The sequence below is a fragment of the Bubalus kerabau genome, chromosome 7, assembly GCF_029407905.1.
Source record: "Bubalus kerabau isolate K-KA32 ecotype Philippines breed swamp buffalo chromosome 7, PCC_UOA_SB_1v2, whole genome shotgun sequence".
NCBI classification, from domain to species: domain Eukaryota; kingdom Metazoa; phylum Chordata; class Mammalia; order Artiodactyla; family Bovidae; genus Bubalus; species Bubalus kerabau.
The window spans coordinates 93,065,873-93,073,257 of record NC_073630.1 but is presented as its reverse complement, the minus strand read 5'-3'; positions in this window follow the sequence as shown (position 1 = coordinate 93,073,257).

Here is a 7,385-nt window from a genome sequence, read left to right as displayed (position 1 = left end):
TGATAAGTGTTGTTGACCATCTTTTCATGTATTTTTTGCCATTTGTATCTCTTATTTGGAAAAAAAAAAATGTTTATTCAAGTTCCCTGCCCATTTTAACATCAAATTATTTATTTTTTTAGTTGTTTGAGTTCCCTGTATATTTTAAATAAAATAAATTGTGTTTAGTTTTTAACTGTTTTTGGCAGAACAGTCACTCCATCATGGCTAGGAAAGGAAAACCTGAAAAGCTTTGTATAAAGAGCTAAGTAGTGTAAACTATTATCTCTAAGATTACTTTATGTTAGTAAAGTTACATAAGATAATATTTAAGGAAAGTCTTCCAGGGTAACTTCATGGGTTGAGAAAGTTAATATGTTCATTCATCTGGGCGTGTACCTAAACATTATTTTTTTCTCTCTGTCCCTTTCAGCCTTTTTAATCTCTCACGTCTTTTTCCCAGATTCTAGGAGGACTGTCACATTGCCTTAACTTAAAACTTGTTAACTTTACTTCTGTCAGTGGCAAGAGATTTTCATTATATGTATAATTATGCTCATTTCATTTTTTTATTCTTACACATTGTATATTGATAATATGCCACACCATGTCATGACTAAGGGTGAGTTTTCCCATAGTCAGCTCTTTTATGCCTTGAATTCTATAATTGTCCAGGGTACGAATATTGAGTTTTACTGAGGAAAGAAAAATTGCTGTGTCATTTTGTAACAGTATTGGCTTCTGTTGGAACCATCTTCAGGTCTTAAGAAACAAAACCACAGTGGATGGCCTTGTAAATGTGGGGATGTAGAAAAGCAGACAGTTACAAGAAAAGGAAAAAACACATTTCTGAAAGGAAGTTGGAAAAAGATAATCTCTAAGTTTAAAGGCAATCTCTAAGTGAAAAGGCATTAATAAAAATTTGAGAGTTCAGGGATTTAAAAGTTTGTTTCTTCAGTAAAATTTTTCAAAGACATCTCCATCTAACCTGAACATCCACTTGTAGAGTGATTTTTTGGTCTATGGTGATAGTAGAATAAAAAATGTCTAGATTTCTTAAGCTGTCCTTAACACTCTCTGTGATCCAAGACTAGTTATAGGGCAAGTTTATATATAAAAAGGAAAGTCTTCTTTGTGGAAGAGATTATCCTAGGGAAAAAAATTCAGGGCCAAGTTGTAACTTTTTCTTCCGTATTGCATCTCTGAGTATGTTATATCATTTGTTGTTATGCTAGCCTGATAAATAATCGGAGAAGCTGTTTGGGATATAAAACGTTGATACAGAATATTTGAATCTAATCAAATGTACTATAGAATTCTCTATTGACTCAAATCCTAGAATATTAATCTGCTTTTAATAAAACATTGTAAACAAAGTTTTTTTTTAAACCTTTCAAGTAATTTTCTGTGTTTATTTTTTTTAAGGCAAGAAATGGATTCATTTAGAGAGACACCCATTTTATACGCAGAGTGTGGTCCATTTTAAAAGGTGAGAATGGCCCCAGGAGAAACACACTCCACAGACAGATATGAGTCATCTCAGAAGGTGAGAGGCTTAATTTCCTGTGTTTCATATTAAGTCTTTGATTATTTAAACAGGCTAGGTCTTACAATTATGTAACTGTCCATATTTGCCTACAAAGTCTTCATTGTCATTTTGGTTAAAGGAATGACAAAGTATTATTCGTACATGACTTATGATCTTATATGACCAGATGTCTTGATATTTTTGACAAAATTCCTAAAATCCATTTTTCCTTATAAAAAAGGAGATATTAAACCAACTAGACTGATTCAAGAGATTACCTGAGAAGTATGGTCAAATAAGAAGTCATACTAAGCATTCTGATGTCTTGTATGGATTTATAAGTGCTCCAGAAATTATGTAAAATTCCTGGAGAATCTGATGTGTCTTAATACAACGTTTACTTTGACAAGTACAGTTTCCCTGATAACTTTAAGATCATAAAACAGAACTGGGTAAGGCTTCTGTGAACTGATAGAAAAATTGGATTCAAGCAGAACAATAATACAGGACTGAATAAAATAAGGACCTAAAGATAAGTGCTAAAACTGTATAATTCTTGAAGAAAACTGAGATTCCCAAGGTGTTAGTCTTTATGTTCTTGGATTAGGCAATGGCTCCTTAGATAAGACACCAAAGGACTAACAACCAAAAAAAGTAGACAAACTGGACTTCATTAAAGTGAAAGCCTTTTGTGTTTCAAGGGATATATTAATAAATAAAATGAAAAGACAATCCACATAATGGGAGACAATATTTGCAAATTTATATATGATAAGCATCTAGTATACAGAATATTCAAATAGCTCTTACAACTTAATGATAAAGAGACAAACAATCCAATTAAAAATGGACAAAGTATTCAAAAACACATTTCTTTAAAGAAGATATACAAATGGCCTATAAACACATGAAAAAATGTTCAACAGTGTTATTGTTTTAAGAATATTAAAACTAAAAACTACAATCAGTCAGTTTAGTTGCTCAGTCATGTCCGACTTTTTGCGACCCCATGGACTGTGGCATTCCAGGCTTCCCTGTTCATCACCAACTCCTGGAGCTTGCTCAAACTCAAGTCCATTGAGTCGGTGATGCCATCCAACCATCTCATCCTCTCTCCCCCTTCTCCTGCCTTCAATCTTTCCCAGCATCAGGGTCTTTTCCAATCAGTCAGTTCTTTACATCAGGTGGCCAAAGTAAAGAACCTTCAACTTCAGCATCAGCCTTTCCAATGAATATTCAGGACTGATTTCCTGATTTGATCTCCTTGCAGACGAAGGGACTCTCAAAAGTCTTCTCCAACACCACAGTTCAAAAGTATCAATTCTTTGGCACTCAGCTTTCTTTATGGTCCAACTCTCATATCCATACATGAATACTGGAAAAACCATAGCCTTGACTAGACAGACCTTTGTTGGCAAAGTAAAGTCCCTGCTTTTTAATATGCTGTCTAGACTGGTCATAACTTTTCTTTCAAGGAGCAAGTGTCTTTTAATTTCATGGCTGCAGTCACCATCTGGAGTGATTTTGGAGCCCCCCAAAATAAAGTCTGTCACTGTTTCCATTCTTTCCCCATCTATTTGCCATGAAGTGATGGGACCAGATGCCATGGTCTTCGTTTTTGAATGTTGAGTTTTAATGTTGAGCTTTTTCACTCTCCTCTCTCACTGTCATCAAGAGGCTCTTCAGTTCCTCTTCACTTTCTGCCATAAGAGTGGTGTCATCTGCATATCTGAGGTTATTGATATTTCTCCTGGAAATCTTGACTCCAGCTTGTGTTTCATCCAGTCCAGCATTTCTCATGATGTACTCTGCATATAAGTTAAATAAGCAGGGTGGCAGTATATAGCCTTGACATACTCCTTCCCAAATTTAGAACCAGTCTGTTGTTCCATGTCCAGTTCTAACTGTTGCTTCTTGACCTGCATATAGATTTCTCAGGAGGCAGGTCAGGTGGTCTGGTATTCCCATCTTTTTAAGAATTTCCTACAGTTTGTTGTGATCCACACAGTCAAAGCCTTTGGTATATTCAATGAGGCAGAAGTAGATGCTTTTCTGGAATTCTTTTGCTTTTTCTACAATACAACGATGTTGGCAATTTGATCTCTGGTTCCTCTGCCTTTTCTAAATCCAGAATAGGCGAATCCAAAAGACAGAAATATTAGTGGTTTCCAGGGACTAGGCAAAGGGAGAAAGGAAGAGTGACTGCAAGTGGGGATGGAGTTTCTTTGGGGGTGATGAAAATATTTTGGAATTAGTGGTGATGGTTGCACAACTTTGTGAACAAATTAAAAACCACCAAAAGTGTGCACTTTAAATGGGTGAATTTTACAGCACAAGAATTTTATGAAGTATATCCCAATAAAACAATAAGTAAAAAAATATTCTTGGGCCCTGCCCTAGAACTATTAAATCAAAATGGGGTACGTGATGGGGGAAGGAGTTGCTATGAATCTGTATTTAACAAACTCTCCAGAAGATTTCTGTGCATACTGTTTGAAAAGTACTCTTTAAAAATACTAGATAACAAAAAAGAGACTCTAGGTGACTCATGTTTGGAATGGAATTTCTGGCTTCTTTCACCAAGGATACAGAGAATAGAGCTCTTTATAGAGTTTCATAATAATAAAATATCAGTCAAGAACAATAATAAAAGCAATGGCTACTATATGTGCTGATGGTTTTCTTCATGGCTCAGTGAGTAAAGAATCATCTGAAGTGCAGAAGACGTAGGAGACAAAGGTTCAGTTCTCAAGAAGATCCCCAGAGGAGGAAATGACAACCCACTCCAGTTTTCTTGCCTGGAGAATTCCATGGACAGAGGAGCCTGGTGAGCTATGTGCAAAGGGTCACAAAGAGTTGGACATGACTGAGTGACTAAGCACACACACACACCATATGTGCTATGCAGATATAAAAAAAATCATATAACCATTCAGATGACAGCACCCCACATTCTTCAAGTTCTTTCTGTAGACTAAATGGCAGGTAAAACCTTTTATTTGTTTATTTATTTATTTATTTATTTATTTTTGGTCAGTTATTTCTACAGCTCCCTTCAACAATAGTTTGAAATTTCCTTGGTTTGGTCTCTTTGAGTGTTCTTTCTCTCTTTCTCTCCCTGGTAGAAATTTTCTCAATTCAGATCTCCCTGTTTTCAGATATTTTCATTTGTACCAGACTTTGTTTACATCCAATTCGTTCATCCATATACTCAATTTGTATTTGTTGAAAACTTTCACTGTACTAGGAGTTTAACATATAGTGATGAATAGGGCTGGTCAGTTTCTAATCTAGTAGGAGAGGTTAAAATAAAACAGGCAAAGAAACAAGATAGAGTTTGTGATAGATGCTGTGAAGAAAGTAGAGTAAATTTCATAACTTGATAAAAAGAATGTAGACTGGGAATACTTATATTAGAATCAGTTCAGTCTCCCAGTCATGTCCGACTCTTTGCGACCCCATGAATCGAAGCATGCCAGTCCTCCCTGTCCATCACCAACTCCCAGAGTTCACGCAGACTCACATCCATCAAGTCAGTGATGCCATCCAGCCATCTCATCCTCTGTCGTCCCCTTCTCCTCCTGCCCCCAATCCCTCCCAGCATCAGAGTCTTTTCCAATGAGTCAACTCTTCACATGAGGTGGCCAAAGTACTGGAGTTTCAACTTTAGCATCATTCCTTCCAAAGAACTCCCAGGGCCGATCTCCTTCAGAATGGACTGGTTGGATCTCCTTGCAGTCCAAGGGACTCTCAAGAGTCTTCTCCAACATCACAGTTCAAAAGCATCAGTTCTTCGGTGCTCAGCCTTCTTCACAGTCCAACTCTCACATCCATACATGACCACAGGAAAAACCATAGCCTTGACTAGATGGACCTTTATTGGCAAAGTAATGTCTCTGCTTTTGAATATGCTATCTAGGTTGGTCATAACTTTCCTTCCAAGGAGTAAGCATCTTTTAATTTCATGGGTGCAATCACCATCTGCAGTGATTTTGGAGCCCCCCAAAATAAAGTCTGACACTGTTTCCACTCTTCCCCATCTATTTCCCATGAAGTGATGGGACCAGATGCCATGATCTTTGTATTTTGAATGTTGAGCTTTAAGCCAACTTTTTCACTCTCCACTTTCACTTTCATCAAGAGGCTTTGTAGTTCCTCTTCACTTTCTGCCATAAGGGTGGTGTCACTCTGCATATCTGAGGTTATTGATTAGAATAGTGGGCATCAAAGTGCTAACATTTAAGCTGACACCAAAAGCATAAAAGTGACACAGTCCTGCAACCAATCAAGAGAAGAGGACTCCAAACAGAAAGAGCAATAAGATCAGAGGTAGGAAAGACTGTGTTGTGTGTGTGTGTGTGTGTGTGTGTGTTTAAAGGGGACACATGTATGCCTACGGCCAACTCATGTTGATGTATGGCAAAAACCATCACAATACTATAAAATAATTATCCTCCAATTAAAATAAATAAATACAAATTTTAAAAAGTTTGGTGATGGCTGGAGTTTGGTTATAGAGGGGAAGATCACTATGAGTGAGGTCAGATAGGTAAACACGTGTCAGGTCATGCAGGAACTTCTAGGCCAGGGTAAAGAGTTTATATTTTATTTTACTTGCACTGAAAGGTCTTTCAAGGATTTTATGTGGCAATAAGATATGATCTGCTTTATGTTTTTACAAACTTTTGGTTCCTACATGGAATCATAGTAGCATAAAATTTGGACACAGAACACAATTTGAAGGCAATTATAACAGTTTATAATGTTGACGAATCAGCGAACTAAAATGGACTGGAATGGGTGAATTTAACTCAGATGACCATTATGTCTATATCGGCGGTGGAGAGTGCCGAGCTGCGACAGCGCAGGAGCAGCCAAGAGGAGCTACCCATGCCTGAGGCCAGGGGCAGCAGCCAGGAGGACCTAGCCCATGCCTGAGGCCAGGGGCAGCAGCCAGGAAGAGCAACCCCACATCCAAGGAGTGGTGGCTGCATGGGCTGGAGGGCCAGAGGACCTGTTCCATATTCAAGGTCAGGAGGGGTGGCAGTGAGGAGTTACCCCTCATGCAAGGTAAGGAGCAGCAGCTGCGCTTTGCTGGAGCAGCCGTGAAGAGATACGCCAAGCCCAAGGTAAGGGAAACCCAAGTAAGACGGTAGGTGTTGCAAGAGGGCATCAGAGGGTAGACACACTGAAAGCATAATCCCAGAAAACAACTATCTAATCACACCAGGACCACAGCCTTGTCTAACTCAATGAAACTAAGCCATGCCCTGTGAGGCCACCCAAGACGGGCGGGCATGGTGGAGAAGTCTGACAGAATGTGGTCCACTGGAGAAGGGAATGGCAAACTACTTCAGTATTCTTGCCTTGAGAACCCCATGAACAGTATGAAAAGGCAAAATGATAGGATACTGAAAGAGGAACTCCCCAGGTCAGTAGGTACCCAATATGCTACTGGAGATCAGCAGAGAAATAACTCCAGAAAGAATGAAGGGATGGAGCCAAAGCAAAAACAATACCCAGTTGTGGGTGTGACTGGTGATAGAAGCAAGGTCCGATGCTGTAAAGAGCAATATTGCATAGGAACCTGGAATGTCAGGTCCATGAATCAAGACAAATTGGAAGTGGTCAAACAAGAGATGGCAAGAGTGAATGTAGACATTCTAGGACTCAGGAAACTAAAATGGACTGGAATGGGTGAATTTAACTCAAATGACCATTATATCTACTACTGTGGGCAGGAATCCCTCAGAAGAAATGGAGTAGCCATCATGGTCAACAAGAGTCTGAAATGCAGTACTTGGATGCAATTTCAAAAATGACAGAATGACCTCTGTTCATTTCCAAGGCAAACCATTCAATATCACAATAATCCAAG